The sequence below is a fragment of the Papio anubis genome, chromosome 18 (genome assembly GCF_008728515.1).
Source record: "Papio anubis isolate 15944 chromosome 18, Panubis1.0, whole genome shotgun sequence".
Classification (NCBI taxonomy): Eukaryota; Metazoa; Chordata; class Mammalia; order Primates; family Cercopithecidae; genus Papio; species Papio anubis.
Window position 1 is genome coordinate 28,895,099 of NC_044993.1, and position 21,775 is coordinate 28,916,873.

Sequence of the window (21,775 nt, forward strand, 5' to 3'; positions counted from 1 at the left end):
GCATCAATCTTCGTAAATATTTGTTTTTGTGGTTTATGACGTGTTTAGTGTTTCCAGGCTATATGAAGTCAAATTATAATTTGAAACATATTTCCACAAAAATTGTCCCTAAGTTATAATAAATTATCAGAAACTTGCTTATGTGAAAATGCAATTCTCTCTATTCCTACAAGTCATTAGACATTGATTTATATTTCCCTGTTCAGTGAAGATGAAGAAAACAGAAGAAAGCCTGTATCATGTGCTTATCATGGAACTGATATTTCACTACATCTTCTTTCATTAATTACTTTATTCAATCCTCACAACAAAACTTTGAGACCAGGTGTTATTGCCAATTTATAGGGAAATAAAAACAAATAATTAAGAAGGTTAATTAATATAAGTACCTCAATAGCTGTGGTTGACATTGAAAATTAGCCATGTCTAAATGGAAGAATTCTCACCAAGGTCTTACATTGACTCAACAAACCCTTGAGAAGCACAGAGGTTTCAGAACAATAAAATATACCTTAAAATAAGCCTTGACTTCAAGAGGATTTCAGTCCACTGATGAAAATGATTTCTTCTTCCCTCTGACTTTTGAGATGCCAAATAGAAATTTGATTTTAAATTTATAAAAATATGTTTTTCCAATAATTTATTATAAATAAACCATTAATGTGCAAATATAATACAAAGTTTACTTCATATATATATATACACACACACACACACACACACACATATTCCAGACATTGATTTACATTTTCCTTTTTATACTTAAAGTTCTGGGATACATGTGCAGAACCTGCAGGGTTGTTATATAGGTATACATGTGCCATGGTGGTTTGCTGCACCCATCAACACATCATCTACATTAGGTATTTCTTCTAATGCTGTTCCTGCCTTTGCCCCCCACCCTCCGACGGGTCCCAGTGTGTGATTTTCCCCTCCCTGTGTCCATATGTTCTCATTGTTCACTCCCACTTATGAGCGAGAACATGAGGTGTTTGATTTTCTGTTCCTGTGTTAGTCTGCTGTGCCACATTTTCTTTATCTAGTCTATCAATGATGGGCATTTAAGTTGGTTCCAAGTGTTTGCTATTGTGTATAATGCTGCAATAAACACACATGTGCATCTGTCTTTATAGTAGTATGATTTATAATTCTTTGGGTATGTACCCAGTAATGGGATTGCTGGATCAAATGGTATTTCTGGTTCTAGATCCTTAATGAATTACCACACTGTCTTCCACAATAGTTGAACTAATTTACACTCTCATCAACAGTGTAAAAGTGTTCCTATTTCTCCACATCCTCTCTAGCATATGTTGTTTCCTGACTTTTTAATGATCATCATTCTAACTGGTGTGAGATGGTTTTACGTATTTTAATTTCATGTGGTATTATATTTGATAAAGTATAAGAATAATTATATGTATATATGTATGCATATATATGTGTGCATGAAAATATGAAATTCAGGATCATATGAAATAAGCTACTTAAATCTTTCTCATGTAAGTGGCTTTTTATACAGTTCTAGTAGCAGTCAACAAAGAAGGTTGGTATGATAAATAGCATAACATGTCCATTCCAGTTTCAATAGCTACATTCTTCTGCTTCTCTAAGAGTGGAGTGATGGACTAGGACCAACAAGTGCATGATCTCCTGTATACAGGTAGTTCATCAACTCGACCTATTACCAAGCTCCCAAATGTCTCCTCATGTTCAACTCCCTCTCCTGCCTTACACAGCATTATTAGTGACATCTCCATTTCCAAAGTCACTGATGGATCGAGAAACATTTTATGAATTATAAAGAACAGAAATATCCCCCATCATGTAAGCCTTTGCCGTGGCATGCTCTAAGCCTTTGCCGTGGCATGCTCTCTGGCCACAAAATAGTTTTTAATCGCTGCAGTTTTTTGCCATGTTCTGGGTGACATGCAACTACTGTACCATGAGTCCCTGAGTTACATGGCCATCAATAACAGAAAATACTCTAAGAACAAACTGGTAGCAAGAGGAATGTAAGTATATACATACACATATATGCACACATATATACACATATATATACATACATATATATACACACATACATATATATGAACTTATTGAGTATAAGACATTTTGATTAGTAATTTTTTTCTGAAAAACAATAGAAAAATTACTAAAATTAGAAGAAAGGAAATACTATCCACGTCCCAAATGGACTTCTATGCCTTGGGACATTGTTTTCATTTTACCTTCTCCTTGAATTGCCTACATCCTCACCTGCATTTGCTTTTTATCTGCATATGTTATTCCAGCTCTAACCATCATTGTTGCAAAATGCTCCTTCTCATTAATATTTTTTCTTTAGGAACGATGAAACAAAATTATAATATTATTATAATAGTTAATTATATTGCAGACATGTTATGGTTTAGACACTATGCTAAGAGCAATGTAGATATCCAATTTTCTATCTTTATTCAATTTTCGTGAAAGTTTACTGTGAAGTACACGTTATTCTTCCTCTTGTTAAAAGATAAGAAAATGGAGACTCAGATGGTTTTATGGGCTAAATTATGTCTCCTCAAAATTCATATGTTAAGGGCACCCTGATTACCTCAGAATGTGAGTGTATTTGAAGATAGGGTTTTAATGAGGTAATTAAGTCAAAATGAGGTAACTAAGGTGGGCTTTAGACTAATATGACTTTTGTCCTTATAAGAAAAGATTAAGACACAGAGACACGAATATAAGATGATAGGAAGACAGAGGAAAAAGGCAGACATTTACAAGCCAAGAAGAGAGGCCTCAGAAGAAAACAACCCTGACGACACCCTGATCTCGGACTTCTAAACTCCAAAACTATGGAAAAATAGATTTCTGTTATTTAATACACCCAGTCTATGGTGATATGTTTCGGCATCCCTAGCAAACTAATAGACGTAACATAAATATTCCAATATCAACGCTGGTACAATGATAAAAAACCAGCACTAAAAGCTGAATAATCCATTTCCTGATTCTGTTGCAGGATCCTTGGAGTGTCTCTTTTCTGACCAGAAACTTCTGTGGCTGGTGTTGCCTTTTGCCCAAGTTTTGCTTGAGCCCGTGGGGCTTATTTCACTCACTCGGCCTGGCAGGCTATGCGCAGCTCAAGCTACCAGCCTGAATCCCACACCTGTCAAGTGTGAGCCAGGCGTGGAGCAGCAAGGGGTGTGTAAAAGGGGTGTGTAAGTAAGCAAGCATGGGGTCTGGACACTGTGCACAGTCAGGCACACTGGCTGTTGCAGTGGGACGGGCAGCTCCAGGTGCCTGCATGGGTGCTGGCTCTCTGTGAGGCTGCAACTGGACCATGTGCACCACAAGTAGTTTCCACAGCTGCCACTGCGGAACACAGTGGTGCCTGGAAGCTTGGAGACTTCAGGAACCACTGGGCCCCCCAAGAGGGAGTCACAGTGCTGGCTCAGGGAGCTCCCAGATCTGGGATCCCTGAAGGTCCATGGCTCTTCTCTCCTTCTCTTCTCTCATATTGTGGCAAGCAAGGGGCATGTTTTTACCTTGTTTATGTTCTAGAAATTTCAGCATAGCCATTTGGCAGGCCCTGAGTTCTTATCTTGCATCAAAGAAAAATGAGGCATGTAGACAAGTGGAGGGTGAGCAAGGCAAAGAGGAGCTTCATTGAGTGACAGAATAGCTCAGAGGAGGCCCTGGAGTGGGTAGCTCCTCTCTGTAGTCTGGTGTTCCAACGTCTGTTCAGCTCTGTCTGAGTGGGGAGCTTTTACGGGCTCGGAGGGGAGGATGTGCATGCCAACTCTTCCATGGGTGCCCATGGGCAGGTATGGAAAAGTCACCACAAGTTCCCACTCTGGTCCATGGGACTGGTAGCCTGGTCCCCAGCCTTCAGGCCCTCCGTGGCCAGACGGTGAGGCCTCACAGGGCACCCACGTCCTTCAACCCGGGAACCTGTCTGCCTCCTGCTGCTGTTCATGGTGCCTGGGCTTGGCTGAACTTTGCTTGGAGATCAGAGTGGGCTCTGACAGCAGGGAGAAGCCAGGCAGCAGGAGCAGGCACTTCCAAGCCTGTGAGGCTAGGGAAGGCCTTCCTGGGCCCCCAAGAGTTCAGGGATGCCTGGGTCCCCAGCTGCGGTTTGGGCAGCTGCAGCTACACCTGAGAGGGTGCGGCTCCAGCCTGCTCCTGGGCTCCCACTGGCTCCATGGAACATGCAGCCCTAGTCACACCTCCCTGCTGTGGCCGGGGTGATGGCAGTAGCTGGATGTCTGGAGTAGCCAATGTCATCAATTCCGTTTGCTATACCATTGTAAGACCCTGAACTTCACCCTACCTTTGAAATATGGCACCTAATTTTTTCTGTACCATTTCATTAGTGGTGATGCACTATAATACAAGATAAAATTATATTAGATTATATAATCCAGGAGAGTGTGTTATGTTCTCATAGGGAGAAAATAATGATTTTTGCATCTCCTAATTGTCTCTAGCCCTGTGCCTCATATATAGAAGCAGATAAAAGAATGAGTAAGCAATAAAACTATGCTAATATAAAAAAATAAAGTGGAATTCCATGCCTTTTATTATCCTCCTATGAGAGGTTAGATTAATAGGAGCATATTTCCTTTCCTTTCTGATATTCTGATATTTTTATATCAATGGTTCTTAACCCAGGGAAACTAGTGGACATTTGGCATGTCAGAGCTCCTTTTTGGTTGTCACAATTGATGATGTTACTGGAATCTACTGGGGAGAGACTGGGGTGCTGCAAACATGCCATAATGCCCAGGACAGCCCCCTACAACACATAATTATATAGTCTCAAATGTCAATAGTGCCAAGGATTAAAAAACTATTATTAATAGTTTATATAGTATGTGTATATGTAAAATACTATTTTTTCTATAGAATACTTTCTGTGGACAAGGTATATTCACTCACTCTGCAGACCACTGCATTCTTACCAGGTACATTTCCATGTTCATAGACTTGGATGATTGTAATCGTTCTGTCTTTGGGAGTCCCTTCTGTTGATGGAGTATAATTTATATACGCATACACATATCCTGAGAGAAAGGTGAGGTACAGATTCCAGTTGAAAGTTACTCACACTTGTTTCTCTGAACAATTAGGCCTACTTCTGTAATGGTGTCCAAATTCTGTAGGAGGTGAAAATTTCTTCTTCTAGGGAAGCCATCTGTTTTCCCCTATGAAATGACTAATGATCTGAAGTTCCTGGACGTTCTGATCATGTTCTCAGTTCAGTGAGGCAATCTGTGAAATTCACATGGGAATTGGCTCAGTAACAGGCTTTATAGCATTATCTTCAGCTCCAGAGAAAAGGGTCAATGTCATATGCAGTTAGGAACTTTGAACAAAAATATATCAAGAAAAATTTAACCAAAAAATTTTTTTGCTTTTGATTCAATTTCTTAGAATCCTAATTACAAGTAATAGTGATTGAGGACATTTCAGAGTCAATATGTAATCTCAACACAAATTGAGGACAGGAGACATGACTTACACTAATAAAAATATTTTTAAAGTATTAGCTCTGTTTTGTTGAATAGGAAACAGGATTTAGAGAGGTTATGTAATAGGTAAAAATGATAGAATAAAAATCTCAATCCGACTCAATCTGACTTCACTCTTTTTAGTTAATGAGCTCACCTTTGCAAAAATTATAACTGAGAAAAGCATGACAATGAAAGCGATCTGACCTAACTGACTTTATCTTGCTTCCAGCCTCCAAGCATGCTTGTTCTTTCCGGGACATAAGCTGAACTAACTTTGGAAGGAACTTAGTTTATAGTTTAACTTTGAAACAAAGATAATAGCCCTCTATGAAAACAAAACCTTTTCCTGTCTGGGTACTAGACTGCCGCCACAGGCTAACAAATTAGGCACAAGATTAGAAGTTATGGTTTAGGAGTCATGCAGCTGGAGGCTGCAAGATTCTGAAACTCCCCAGATTGCTCCTGGGGATAACATCACCATTTTAAAAGCTAAGATCAGTGCTTGAGATATTTTGCATGTCTTGTACTTATTGTATCAGCTGGGACCACCCAGATCAATAAACTTACTCATCTGGTCTTGGCCTCCAATGAGGAACTGATTCAGTGCAAGAGGACAGATTCAGCTCCCTGCGATTTTATCTCTGACCCGAACATTCAGCACTCTCCACTTTCTGACTCCCTACTTACCAAATTATCCTTAAACCCCCGATCCCTGAGTTTTGGGGAGATTGATTTTAGTAGTAATTCTATCTACTACCTGGTGTGGCTGGACTTGGATCAGTTAAACTCTTTCTTTGCTGCAACGTCATGGTCTCAAAGAGTTAATTTTTTGTGTGCATTAGGGAGGAGGAACCCATCAGGTGGTTACATTAAGTAGCAGAATTGGTTCTAAAGCTGTATCAGAGATCATTCCTTAGGGATGTGCCCTTTCCTCTTGAAAGAGTCTTGGAGAGGTGTGGAGCAATTGACACTCATGTGCTTCTGTGTTATATACTCATCACTTAATTTACTCCTTATATAAAATGTAAGAGATGAATATTATTATCTTTTTGGAAGGAAAGGGCCATAAATTACAGGCTTTTTCCTTGGTCATCACTCTATTCAAAGCACCTTGCACAGTGTAGTCACTGCATATAGTAGAAACTAAATTAGGTATTTATTGTCTAAATGAATGAGTGGAGGCACACAGGAGTAAAAGACATTTGTCAAAGATAAGTAAACAGTAAAGGTCTGCCAGATTTCAAAGCTGTGTTTGTTTGAACTCCTAAGCCACATGGGGAAAAAAATCGCTTAGTGGAAAATAAAATAGAAGTTGTGTCAGTTAATTATTGTCAGACATTCAAAAACGCCAATGCCTCATAAACCAAAATAACAATTCATTTAGCTTTCATTTTTGTGAACTGACAATTTGGACTGTGCTTAGTTGTGTTGTTCTTCTCATGTAAAGTTTCTGCAAGTGTGCATGATCCACAATAGGTTAGGTAGGTGGCTCTATTGATTTTGAGATAACCCGTATGTATAAGTTTGGGGTAGGAGAAAGAGTGGAAGTGTGCAGGCCTATTACTGTCAAGATGTCCCCAACACTACATTCTATTACTCAAAACAAGTCATGAGACCAGGACAATTTTAAAGAGTGAAGAAGTACACTCCACGTCTTAATGGGAGAAACTTTTAAGTTACATAAAAAATGGGAGAGGATACAGGGAGGAGAATCATTGGGCTATTGCTGAAAATAAACTGCCATAGGAAGAAACATGAAAACCCATTAATATATTCTTCCTCATTTGTGGTTAAAGGTTTAGCAAATCAAACATAGGGTTATCTATTTGATTATTTGAAAAAGAGAACTGAACGTTCCATTTCTGGAAGGAGTATGAAGACTCTCAATAAAAATTTTCATTCTTGGATTAACTATGTTCAAAAATTTTGTATAAATAGTCCTTGGTCAAGAGCCAAAAATGGTTGCCACAGTCAGAAAAGCTGCAAGAAGCAGGTCAGATTTCAGAAGCACTGACTGCAAAAGCTCAATTATTTAAATCAAAAACCCAATGCAGATGATCAAATAAGTAGTTGACAGTATTTGATCTGGGCACAGAGACCATCTGCTCTTCTATAAGCTAAAGCTTACTAATAAATGCAGAATACCACGTGCAGATTTAAAATTTAAATGCAGACTGCATTATCTGTCCTTAATTTGAATGCAATTCAGAGCCTAAGTTTCTGTAGAACACTGTGGATTATCTGCATAGGAACAAAAACCTCATAAGGAGAGTTTTCATTGATTTTTTTTCCCTTTTAGATCTAAGTCTTGCCTTTGTTGTGAAAAAATAGGATGTCCAATATCAAACTGAAAAGGGCAACTAAGAAATTTAGTGCTTTCTTAATTGTTAACCTTTCTAAAGGATTAGGAGTAACTCTTTTGGCTGGAAAAAGAAAGATCTCTCTTCTTTCTCCTGTTTACCTTCTATCTCTCCCCTTCCCTCAGCGTCTTCTCCCACTCCCAAATAAATTTTTAAAAAACTGCTTCGTTGTGGTATCTACTTGTTTTAAAAAAGAAACAGTGACTTCTCTTTTTTTCTGATGTGTTTAGCACCATTCACTCATTCATTCAGAGCATTCATTCAGACAAGGAAAAAGAAACACAAATAATTTTTCCTCTTTACACCAATCTCCCTGTGTTACCAGTGGTGAATCTGTGTAGGTCTCCAGCAAACTCAAATCTTGGTTCCTCAGAGGAAAGAATTTGTCTGAGGGTCAGAAGTAGGTTTAAGGCAGAGGGAGAGACTGAGTCAAGTTTTAGAGCAGGAGGGAGAGTTCATTAAAAAGTTTCAAAGCAGGAGCAAAAGGAAGCAAATTGCACTTGGGAGAGGGCCAAGTGGGTGTCTTGAAAGACTCAAGTGCCCCATTCAGCCCTAGACTTGCGGTTTTATACATTGGCATGATTCTCAGGTTTGTGTTTCTTCTATCTTAATTTTTCCCAATGCAATCCCTCCCCCCTCCAAATGACGAGTTGATGGGTGCAGCAGACTAACATGGCACAAGTATACATATGTAACAAACCTGCATGTTATGCACATGTACCCTACAACTTAAAGTATAATAATAATAAATAAATTTAAAAAAATAAAATAAAATAAAAAAAAAAAAAAAAATTTTTCCCTCGGGTTGGGCTGTCTGCATGTGCAGTGACCTACTGGCACTTGGGAGGGTCCACATGCACAGTGTGTTACTGAAGTTGTGTGCATGCTCACTTGAGGCATTTTTCCCGTACAAGTAGAGCGTTCCCCGAGGAAGGTCATATGCTGATTAAACTGTGCCATTTTGCCTCTTAGTGTGTGCTTACACCTGCTTGCCCAAAGCCTAATATCTTATCAGGAAGCTGCTGATCACCAGTTTGATGGGTTTTCTACCTGGATACTGTCTTTTCCTGGTGGCAACTGTGACTAAGTATCATTTTAGAGAGACAGTTTAACAACTGCCTGACCATCACCTGGTCACGTTCCTGCCTCACGTTCCTGGAAGACAGGTCTCTCCTGCTATACTCACGTCTGCCTAACTACCTACTCTAATACCTACAATATTTAAATATACTGAATTGAATTTTCTTTTGGTGGACTAATAAGTTGCAAAATACAGTTTTTGGATTCTAGGCCTCTGATAGAAAAAATATTTACAAATAAATATATTTCTGATTTCAAAAATTTGAGTGAAGTATTTTTGCTTTCTGATAATTGCATTAAAGTAGTATGATTTTAATTTTGGGAAATTTTGAGAGGAAAAAAAGAAGGAAAAAACATTTGAAGCAAGAGAAAATGTTGAATAAAACACACCAAGATAAAACAATTTAAAATGTAAGATTTTTAAACAATCACAATATATATTTTCCATTTTTTGTATTCTGAGTTAAATGAGGTATAAAATTTTTATGGAAAGATTATTTAAAAATCTAGTTTCAGGTTTTTTTTGGTCAAAAAAAAAAAAACAAAACACTATCTCTTCTTGTATCTTAGTAGTGGGTAAATAGTAAGGCTGTGCAGGAATAAAACACGTAGCTATTTGGAATTTTCAAGGATAGAGCAAGTCAGGCTTGTCATTTCATGTAGTTAAGATTTCTCCCCAAGAAACGTGAGTGATACTTCTAGGCAAGACTCTGTGGTTCAATAGTGGCATTGAAAAGACATTCTAACATGTCTAGTTTCAGAGTGCCTCTGACCTGAAGAGATTATATTACGATTCATTCACAATGATCACACCAATGATGACATCTGACAATGAAATCTTTTTACACAAAGAGCAATTGGTTTCACAAAAATCACGTTTTACTGATGGTCCCATCCATATTTTCTTAAAACAATGTAAAAGGAATCTCTAGGGATAAAATATAGGTTAAAAAATCACACAGAGTTCATGCGTATTTTTTAAGTAACTTAAGAAAAACTTCCAACTACTCAAAAATGTACCTAACAGTCACAAAAGAGTCCGTTTTAAGATAATCAGAAGGAAACACTTTTTGAAAATAACTAGATACTATTTCAGTAGTCTAGGAATTATACTGAAGCTATGCACCCATGCAATAGAGCCTATTCGCTTGCATTTGTCACGATACAACTCTTCTCCAAGACCCTAGGAGCCACTAGGAATTTTGGCGCTCTCTTGATTGCTAGTCTAGATAAGAGGTTTCCTCTCTTTCCCATCAAATTTTACTTTGAAGAATATGCTAGTGACAATGATGCGGATGAGAGTCAGTGACATCAGTGAATAATGGCATTCATTCATTCTTCACCTATCCCAGATTGGTAAAAAGATTTCCTCCTGGAAAATCAGACTTCATTGCTGAAATTCTTACCAGGAATTATGTTAACAGGTTTTGGGGGAAGAATTCTTTCAAGTAAATTCACATAAATACTGTTTTTTGTCTTAGCTTAGAATACATTTCCATCTATTTAACAATTTGATGCTTCCAGACCTTTAATTAAATTGTAAACTGCATATTTGTTCAATCTTATTCTTATGACAGTTTGAGATCATAAATTCAGGGCTAACTGACTTAACACCAGAGGGTTGTTACAAAGTTTTGTTTTTATGGCCACAAATTATTTCATGAGAGATTTAATAATGAAACTTAATATTTACGTCCAAAGTACTTAAAAGCATGAATAAATGATAAGATAGTAATAAATATAATAAGATATAATTCAACTTTAGCTATGAGGAAAAAGAAGCTGAAGAAGGAGTAGAAAAAAGAAGGAAGAAGAGGAGAAAGAAAAGAAAAGAAGAGAATGGGCTTTGTGCGGTGGCTCACGCCTGTAATCCCAGCACTTTAGGAGGCCGAGGCAGGAGGATCACGAGGTCAGGAGATTGAGACCAAACTGGCTAACATGGTGAAACCTCGTTTCTACTAAAAATACAAAAAATTAGCCAGGTGTGGTGGCGGGCGCCTATAATCCCAGCTACTCCGGAGGCTGAGGCAGGAGAATGGCATGAACCTGTGAGGTGGAGCTTGCAGTGAGCCGAGATCACACCACTGTACTCCAGCCTGGGCAACAGAGCGAGCCTCCATCTCAAAAAAGAAAAAAAAAAAAAGAAAGAAAGAAAAGAAGAGGATGTTATGTTAAGCATGCTATTTTATTTTTCCTTTATATTTTCAAACTCTAATTTCTTTCTTTCCAACTCCTTAGGTTTGCTTTTCATACTATGTTAGTTTTTGGTAACCCATATATCAATATGTCACCTTAGATAAAATTTACAAGTTAAATATATTAATTAACAAGGTTTTGGTACATCTCACATTGGAAATAATTACTATGGTCCAAATGCTGAGTGGGATGCACTATTCAGTTGTAACATTTAAAAGTGCCACAATTATATGGCGTTAGCACATACACATAGTATTGTCATGGAATTAATTATGATTAAGATTGATTTCACAGGAGCAGTAGACAAAAGACGGAGGATGCCTATGAGGGATCTATACATTTATTAACTCGAGTGTGGTGTGAATGAGGGACATGGTCATGACATCATGAGCATATAAACTTTGACTTGCAATTGCATGTACATACCTAATCCAGGATTCCTGTTATTGCAGATGCATACCACAGCTTGTGGATGTGATCTTGAAATGCACAGTTTTGAAAGGTTTACTATTCTTCAACAGTTTTTTAAATAAAAACCTTAGAAATTAAAATACACCTCGTATAATTTTCTTCTTAAATAGGCTTTAAAATGCCACAGTTTACTGTGTGTAATTTAATAACTCATTCTTAACATTAACTTGTCTCTTGTTCATAGAACTGCTTTTGGAGCAAGTTCTATGTGGGCTCCAACTAGATTTATACAAATGTATAAAATGTATAAAATACATTTGTATAAATGCATGCTGGTCCCAGAGACCTATCACCCTCTATGCTGACATTTCCTTGTTGATGCTGATGTGTTGGACACAGGGAAACTTCATTTTGCTTTCATATATAAAAAACCCAGAAGCAGAAGCACAAGGTAATGTCCTTTGACCTCATTCGTTCCCATTCTTCCTCCTTTCCAAATAAATTAATCCATGAATTCCAGTAGTCAGTCATTTTTAGTGAACCACCTTTATTAGACAGACTCCTGTTGGCCCTTCTTTCTCCCCTTATTAGCCTTGTCCCTGCTTCCTAATAGGCAACTGTATTTACTTTTCTTTTTTTTTTTTGAGACAAGGTCTCACTCTGTCCCTGAGATTGTAGTGCAGTGGTGTGATCACAGCTCATCACAGCCTCAACCTCCTGGGCTTAGGGGATCCTCCCACCTCAGCCTCCTGAGTAGCTGAGACTACAGACGTGCTACGGCACCTGGTTAAATTTTGTATTTTTTGTAGAGATGGAATTTCACCATATTGCCCAGTCTGGTCTCAAATTCCTGGGCTCAGACAATTGACCCCTCTTGGCCTTCCTAACTGCTAGGCTTGCAGGCCTGAGCTGCCAGGTCCTGCCAACAATTGTATTTCTTTAAAAAACATCTCTTACAACTCAGCCACCATTCTCAAGTTTGCCCTCTCATGTAGGCATGCAACTGCAACCAAATACTGAATGTATTTGATCTGATTATTACTAATATTATGTGCTGTTCCTTTAAAAAGTTTAACTGAAGTTGTTGAAAAATATATGGCCCCTTGCTCAATAAAATCATGCAAGCGTATGTGAAAGATAATTAGCTTCAGAATTTAAAAGTTGCAGGAAGCATAATCTGGTCTAAGATTCTATTTAACATTTGATATTTTGTGGTCTGTTTAGTTTATTGAATCCCCAAGAATTCTGTTTGCAATTAAAAATGCAGAACCTACAAATTTTAATAAATACTTGTGAAGCAATGAACTCCATTACTAGAGAAGACTTCTATTAGGGATAATTGAAGTGATTAAAATTAAGAAAAAAAGAATTAATAATCCTATACACGGTGAAGTTACTCAATGGCAGAGCCTTATGCCAAAAATAATTATGACTAGATATTCAGTTTCCAAGAGAAATCATTCTTTACCATTTTTTCCTATTTCCTCCAAAAGCATCACATACTTTTCATTCTATGACTGAAACAAAACATTTTATTTTTCATGTTTGATAATACTATAAATATTCATAACCACACATCTGTCAAAAAAGCACCACAGAAAGTGTTTAAACCACAAAGGAGGAAAAATTCCTTGAGTGGTCCTTGAAGAAATCACACTACATGCTCCATGCAATTGTTCTAGCACTTAAGCTAAAATTCCTGACCTTCAATACATAAATAGTTTCTACTTAATGAAGAATATTCAGACAAGAACAAAAGCATTCATTTTTGGAAAAATAAAAATGTTATTTTGCCTTCTCTCTTAGGAACTGTTTCTGACTGCAGAGTTATTTTGATCTGGCTTTTTTATAATTCAGATTTTTGTGCTGTTTTCAAATCACTTTTAAATGTCAAGTTTTTTATTGTTGGGCTGTTTTCCTTTCCCTGTTTCCTCTCTTTCTCTTTTTATTTTCTACATATAGCAAAAATATTTTGTTGTAAAAGCATTCACACCTAGTCAATGTATCCTGAAGATTTAAAAAGAGTTGTCACAGAACTAATAAAGGTCCTGTGTTTTAATCATTCCTCACCACAAAGAAGCAAAACTTACATTTTGAAGTTTGGATTCAATGGGCACATCATCATGTAGGCAATAAGAATCTTAAAACAGAATAATAAGACATGTCCTCTCCAAAAAAATTGTGTAACCTAGCCCTTCTTATTTTTTTTCTTTGTAAAAATGATTCTTCAAGGTCTATCACCTGACTTTATTCTGAGACGTTTTGTTACGTGACTTATTTTTCTAGATTTGTCAACCATAGAAAATTTTCATAATTGTGTCAGATGTGAAAGAGCCCTGGAAATCAACCAATCTAAATAAAGCATCTAAAGCATCGAGAGGTAAATTGTCCATGAGCACACAGCTAGTTAGGCAAGATTGTCTTCTGTGGCTTCATTCTTAAATACAAGAAATGTTTCCCCTGAAACATCTGGAGTTTCCTTTAATGGTATTTAAATTATATGTCTGCAACCAGGAGTCTCGAATCACAATCTTGAAACCAAACATGATTTGTAAAGAGCTCATGATTACAAGATCAAAAAGACTACATTAATATGACATCAGCTCATTAATTTGTACCTTCATTCCTGCCCTCCTGCAATTTAAAAATAGCTTCACTGATTATGGCAAGGTTTTCTTCCTTTTGCAAAAAAAAAAAAAAAATAGCATAATTGAATTCTTCAATGTTATCTTTGATGAACATTTAGAAGCTCAAAACCAAATCTTATCTGGGAAAATTTGAAATTCATCTCTACAAAACTAGAGAAGAGTACAGATCTGAGGAGGAATGTGGATTGAATGAGGTGCTGTACATTTCAAAAGTTAGTGTCTAGGAGTTACTTCAGGGCAAACGTGAGCAGATACTTGACATTTTACTTTTATTTTTAACCTCTTTGTGCTTCTCTGGTCTTCCTGAGAACTCAGCATTATTCTAAACAAATCTAAATATTTGAAATTCTAGGCACTTACAAATGACTGTGTTTTGCAGCTTACATGGATAAATCTCTCTCAGAAATCTGCTCAGCCCATTTCACATAGATAGCACTGGAGAACATTTTCAAACAGTTATATGACTTGCTGTTGTTTTAGTGTAAGGTGAATTTTTTTTTTTTCATATAAGGAATATCTCAAGAGAACCCTTCTATATGTGTCACAGAACTCTGAAGTGTAATGCTTTCTCCTCATCTTCTTTCTTTCTTTATTTATCCTAGTAAAGCAAATTCTTTCCTATCCCAGGACCATGGCAATTGCTATTTCCTTTACCTAAGAACTTCTTCTCCCTGGCCCTGTTCATGACGGGCTTTTTCTTTCTATTTCAAGGCCTTGCTCAAATGCTACTTATTCCTGGAGAACTTTGCTGCTTCCCACATACATGGGCTCCACAATCCCCAACCCAGGCACTCTCTCAAATAGAAAAGTGGTGGATTTGTACTTTTTCCATTGTTTACACGCATCTTAGGGATTACATTATGCTAAACTTTGTCTGCCTTGTTTATTGGTATATTTTAAATTTGTAGGTCAATGTCTTACATGCAGTATTTGTTGAATAAATTCAAGCGTCTACTGCATCAAATGCTAGAGAATGTTCTCTGGAAGAAGGCGAAGGGGAATGCATGCTTTCACAATTAGGGCATAGAAGGAGGGGTAGCCCTACTTTCAAGAATAAAAGTAAAGCGGTCCATGAAACGTAAAAGTAAAAGCAGTTATCATTTATCGGACATTTACTATTGGAATATTTTTGGTACGTTAACTCAATCTTAAGAAAAATAAGTTATGAAATCTATATTATTATCATAATTTTATAGCTATAAATACTGAGGCACAGAGTGGTCAATTGCCATGACTTACCCTGGACATATTCCTGTTAGGTGGCAAAGTTCTGGGATCGATATACTTATCCACTTTATCACTCTTTGTCTCTTAACTAAGAGACAAACATAGCAAAGCAAAAAGAAAAATACTTTGTAAAGAAGAGTTAATGACTATATATACCAAAACTCTATCATGTTTTTAATCTAAAAATGTTTTTTCCATTGACATATTGTGGGCTCAGTGTAGGGAAATCACAAAGGACGGTGCTGCATCGTTGAGCTTACATCAACAGAGTTGTTGCACTCTCAGTTCCAGGAGAGGTTAATAAACTTTAAGGAGAGAGTTATACAATTTGGCTACCTTGACATGGGCAGTAAATACTGATCAAGAGACCAGCCGATGCATGGTAATCCATAGGGAGAAAGACAGCAGAATAAATGCCTTCTCTTAAAATGGATCACCCAAAAGTAGACATCCAAACTACAATGAATGTATAAATGGTTCAATTAAAATACTCCCAGGAAAAAGCAGAATGGAATGGTAGAAAGAAGTCAAGCAAGGATGGTGCAAGTTCAGTCAAAGCCTTAGCTTCAGCCTAAGCCTTCAAAGAAATATGTGGTGCAGATTATAGCTCAGAGTTTGAACGGATTCCAGACAAGATAGTTGGGCCACCATACTTCTACGTCAGTCAGCCTTTAGTTACTGGACAACTACAAGTACACACATTTTTACGCTTTCCTTCTTTGTCTGCATATATAGTTGTACTAACTTATTAGAGATACTGTAAAAAAAATACCATAGACTAGGTTGTTTTTGTTTTGTTTTGTTTTGTTTTGTTTTGAGAGTCTCACTCTGTTACTCAGGCTGGAGTGAATCATGGCTCACTGCAGCTTCGACCTCCTGGGCTCAAGTGGATCCTCCCACTTGGGCCTCTTAAAGTCCTGGGATTACAGCTGTGAGCCACCACACCCAACCAGACTAGGTAATTTAAACAACAGAAACTTATTTTCTCATAGATATGGAGGCTAGAATTCCAAGATCAAGATATTGGTAGATTTGGTTTTTTCAGAGGCCTGTCTCCTTGCTCGTCGGTGGCCACCATCTTGCTACGTCCTCACAGGGTCATTCCTTGATCTGTATGTTGCCTGTATCCTAATCTCTTCTTATAAGGGCGCTAGTCATACGGATTAAGGATCATCCTGAAGTTCTCATTAATCACATCTTTAAAGGCCCTACTTCAAATTTTAGACACTTTCTGAAGTACTGGGGTTTAGAAATTTAATATATATATTTTTGAGGGAGGGACACATTTCAGCCTATAACACTGGTCAAAGCAGGTCTATTAGCCCTAAGTTAACCTTCCAAAGAAAGTCATAGATGCTGGCCCTTAAAAACAAAAGTATATATAAACTGGAGATAGTCACACAAAAACTGTGTAGGAATGCTCATGCATTTGGACAGAGATCAACAGTTGTGTGTCTGCAATACTGCAATACAATTCTAACACTAATTACTCAGAGTTAAGACAGATTGCAAAGGTTGAAGGCATGCTACCATGAACACTGCCCTCACTTCAGACACCAGTTGCAATTTCTGGGATTCTAGACCGTCTGCACTTCTGACCAACTCAGGGCCTCCCACTAGAGCTTTAGGTTTGATAATTAACTGGAATTATGTAAAAAACTCACTAAAGCACTATACTTGTGATCACAGTTTTGTTATAAGGCATATAAATCAGGATCAGCCAAAACAATAAATATACAGTGTGAGGTCTGAGAGGGTCCCACATGTGGAGTTTCTGTGTCTTCTGGCCATGGAATCAAGACTCATCATCCTACAGACACATTGATGTGTTGACCAACCAGGGAGCACATGAAAGCTACAGGTGTCCAGAGATTTTACTGGTGTTTTATTACACAGGTACGTCTGACTGACTTGTTAGCCACATGACTGAGCTCAATTATAACCTCCTATCCTCAGAGGTTAAGAGGTCAGGCTGATGTCACTTGCCTCAGAGACCCAGCCTTTTAATTACATGGCTGGTCTCTCCAGAATGTCCGGCCCCCACAACTTGAAGCTATCTAGGCTCCCCCACCCCAAGTCATCTTGTTAGCATGAACTTGGGTGTACTCCTGGAAGCCCACAATGAAGAATGAATAATAATCCTAACACTAGGAAAATTCCAAGGTCTTAAAACCTCCCTCCCCACACCTTGGAACAAAGATCAGACCCCTTTGTTAAAATTATACAATATCCCAACATCATTTTTCTATCTGCTGCTGATCTCTGCCAGGGCTCCCAATGGACCAAACAGGAAGCTAGATGAATGTAGTCTTGAGGAGACAACAGAGAGGCAGAGGATAAACATGCATTTTTTATCTGTAGTTAACATATTTTTTAAGAAAGAAGACGAAGCTCACCATACAAAGCTTCTGGTAGCAATCAATAAAATGACTATAGAGGTGAAGAAAGAGATGATACTTCTATTCACTGCCCAGAATTCCTTTGCTATATCATGTAGCTGATTCTTGTCCCCAGTTTTCAGATGATGAAACTCACACCCAAAGATTTACATGCCTTTGACTTCCAAGGTTCAGGTGCCATGAAGTCCACAATTTGCATTCTGATGCAACTATTAATGTGAAACCCTTACTTTTGTAAAACTCTAGGTACTGGCATTATTGTGGCTACTCAGCTATGCACTTAAGACCACAAAGAGCCTAAAGGGAAAATGCAGAGTTTGTTGTGGTAGTTGTGATTTAAAGGTATGAGGTATGTACTTCTAACAGCTTCCAGTTCAAACCTCCAAAGTCAAGTCACCTCAGAAAAAATTTCAGGGTAATGGTCAGGTAATGCCGTCTGCTTTTGCCTCTAAAACTCAGAAGCATTCACCTATGTGAAGTCCCTAAAAACTAATGGCAGTCATGTCACAGATAAGTTTAAATGAAATGGCAATTGTTATAAGTTGTTCCAAAAAACATATGCATAAGTGAGGTAATTATGAAATGATTTACAGGCTATATTCATGGTTCTAACAAGACCGTATGTCTTAGTTCTCAGGGACCTCCTTCAACATCATGACACAGTGCTTGGTACATGACTTAAATATGTGCTGCATAAATGAAAGCTTTCTTATCATGATTCTAGACAGTGAGATCTAATTCTCTAAGCCACAGGTTTGATATTAGTAATTTGAGGATCTCATATTTTCTTTAGAAGTTTGTTGTGGAAATTAAATCAGATCATCTATGTGAAAACTCCTCCAAAATTGTAAAGGGCTTTCACAAAAAGAAGATGATCACAGCCCTCAGCTCAAAATAGATTTCTGGGAAATGATAGTTGACAATTTGAGAATCTTTTTCTGTCTCTTACCCTCATTGCTTCTTTTATGCTTTTCTTTTTCATACTATTCATTACTCTTCTCCTCTATCAAACTATACTCCAGTACAAACCAGTAGCACTAACAGCATTCCAGTGAAAAATTCTTATTACTTTCCCCCAAAGCTATATTCCCTCTACATCAGTACATTTGTTTGTCATTTGTCAAGAAAGGTTTCATCTTAAAGGAGACCCTAATAAATAGTTGGTCATCTTTTCTATGATGAGCTTAATTACTCAATATAGTAGGCATGGTCTTGTTGTGATTAAGATTGAGGCAATTACAGTCAAATTGTTCTTCCTCTAGCCAGCAGTGAGATGTTAGGCAAGTTATTTAGCATCTATGATAATTCTTGGAAAGATAGTTCTACCAATTATATAGAGCTGGTTGAAGAATAAAATATTTCAATAAAACACTTAAACATAAGGATAATTGGCACACAGTACTAAAAAATGGTAGTAATAGTAGAGTGATGGGCAATAGTGATAGTTGTATTTGTGTTGCAGTTTTAGTTGGACTTTGGTCTGTTTGAGGAGGGGAATGAAGAATGATGCTCCCCAAAGGCGATTTGTTGTTGTTTGTGTGTTTATTGGTGTTTTTTGTTTGTTTGAGCACAGAAAAATATGGATTACAAAGTTATAGTACTATATAACAATAATATAAAATTATTTTAAATTAATATAATATACTGTAAATTATTTAATAATGCTACTGAATTAGAGCTATTTTGCTATTTATGTACTTCCGCAATTTTCAAAGCCTCCAAATGGGCTCAATTAGTTTTATTATTTGAAAGAGGTGCATGTATCTGTTATAAAAATATCATCCTTCAATGAAAAATCTCATGGAACATTTTATGTTTTGTGTCCAAAAGTAAGATCACATTTTGAACCGGGGGAAAAACGTTCAATTGAACAAACTATTCATTCTTACTTTTCATCATGAGTTCCTTTTACATATTGTCAACAGAGATTATTAGAACAGGACAAAAAGCAAGAACATAACTTGTGCCTAATCAAAAGACCCCATTCAGAAACTAAAACTTAGTTTAAATTCTGGGTCTGTGTGGGAGGACTTTAGAGACTGTCTGCAAGTAACTTATTACGTTGCCATCTATTTAGAAGTCCAAGCTAATGATGCGAACCACTTTAATGAGTAAATGAAAACCTATATGAAATAAATGGCCCATCAAATTGGAAAAAAGAAAGATACATTAACAGGTATTAATATACCTTTAGTTTTGGGTGAAGCAGATCCTGTATATATCTTACAATTTCTTGGAAGTTCCCACAGGGAGCCAACTCTCTTCTATCATTCATTTTAAACTCTATATAATGATAATCCATCATTATGAAAGCAAGCATTTGAAAAGACTGCAATAACCACTTATGAAGCCTTCTCTACCATCTATTTAAATGATAAAATTTGATATTGCTGATGATTGAATTGAAAAGAATTAAGGGGAAATAAATTTAAATTTGCTAAGTGGTTAGTTTTTAAAATCTGCTATATATTTACAGTTGAATTGAAATGAATTAAATAAAATAATATATTTAATTATGTGTATGTTTAAATTATAAATCTCAAACCAGTTCTGCAAAATCAATATAATTATCCCCATTTAAAATTAAAAACATTGAGACTTCAAAGGAATGCCAGAATTAGCCAAGGTCATACAGAAATAAATGGTTGATCTAGTATTCCTATAGGAATCCATATCTGTCACACTCCTAATATTTATCTATTTCTATTATAGAACTACAAATGAGGAAATCATTAATCATTTCTCTTGCTGTAAAAATAGCAGCTCACTATGAGCCAAGTTCAGTGCTAAAGATTTACATGCATTTTCTCGTCACTGGTTTTCTCACAGCTGCATTTGTGTTAGGTGTTACTACATACTGTATTCTCAAGGGAGACGAGGCAGAAAATATCTCTGATTATTTTTAATATCCTTAATTACTTGAAGAATGCAATGATAGATAAATGAAGGAATAAACAATGGAGTTCAAGCCATTAAGTCTATCTGATTTAACTATAAGGTCCATGTAGATCTGGAGATAAATGTAACCTTATATGTTATAAATGTAACCTTCTATGTGTATACAATTCTTTTATAATTTTAGTGCTTAGCTAAGTGATTTTGGTAGCCCAGAATTTGTACTAATAAAAAAGTAGGCCATATTTTATGTTGACAAGATTGCTCATTCACTGTATGTTTGGCAAAATAATACGTCTATACTTTAATCCTAACACTAACTTAACCTTAGTCTACTTCTCAACATTCACTGACTGCTCCTTTCCCTTGGCATCCAGTTTCTACACCAACCATGTATTCATCTCCAATTCAAGAAACATACTAAACTCTCACCTTCCACACTTCACAAATATTCTTCTCTCTACCTGGAATGTTATTTTTCTTCCTTTCACCCAGTATCTTTTTCTTTGGAAACACCTTTCTGTCTTCATTATTTTTTCCTAATCTGTGTTACCCTAGCATCTTACCTTCCCTACTTTAGTCCTTATCCTATTGTGTAAAGGCTTTTATTTAATTGTCTATATTTCCCTCTACTATATAAGCCAATTGAGGGCAGAGGTCATAGCTTGTTGACCATTCGATCCTGAATCATTTCAAATATTAAGAGCTAATTAAATTACATTAAAAATCTTGTCATCATCTGCACAAAAAACAATATATTACTAGTGCTAGCTATATTAAAACGCCATAGATAATTTCTGCCTACTATCCCTAGTGTATTTTGTGGGACAGAAAAAAGACACATTTTCACTATGATATATTATTATATTATTCCCTAGAGCCTCCAGAAAGGAATGCAGCCCTGTGGTTACCTTGATTATAACTAGTGATGCACAAGTCAAACTTCTGGCATACAGAACTGCAGGATAATAAATTTGCTTTGCTTATGCAGCTAAGTATGTGGTAATTTGTTATGACAACAATAGAACACTAATGCATTCTCACAGTTTTAC

General features: G+C 36.8%; 1 long non-coding RNA gene across 2 annotated transcripts; it reads right to left on the reverse strand.

Annotated features, from left to right (window-relative positions):
• Positions 1-401: 401 nt before the first annotated feature.
• Positions 402-21,737, reverse strand: LOC103880488. Of its 2 annotated transcripts, none has more exons than XR_002519274.2 (3): positions 21,635-21,737; positions 4,956-5,265; positions 402-579 (listed from the first exon to the last, which is right to left on the reverse strand). It is a non-coding gene; the product is annotated as an uncharacterized LOC103880488 (long non-coding RNA). The 2 variants fall into 2 exon arrangements; XR_002519275.1 differs by having other exon boundaries at positions 405-579; positions 5,102-5,265; positions 21,635-21,735.
• Between the last annotated feature and the right edge of the window lie 38 nt (positions 21,738-21,775).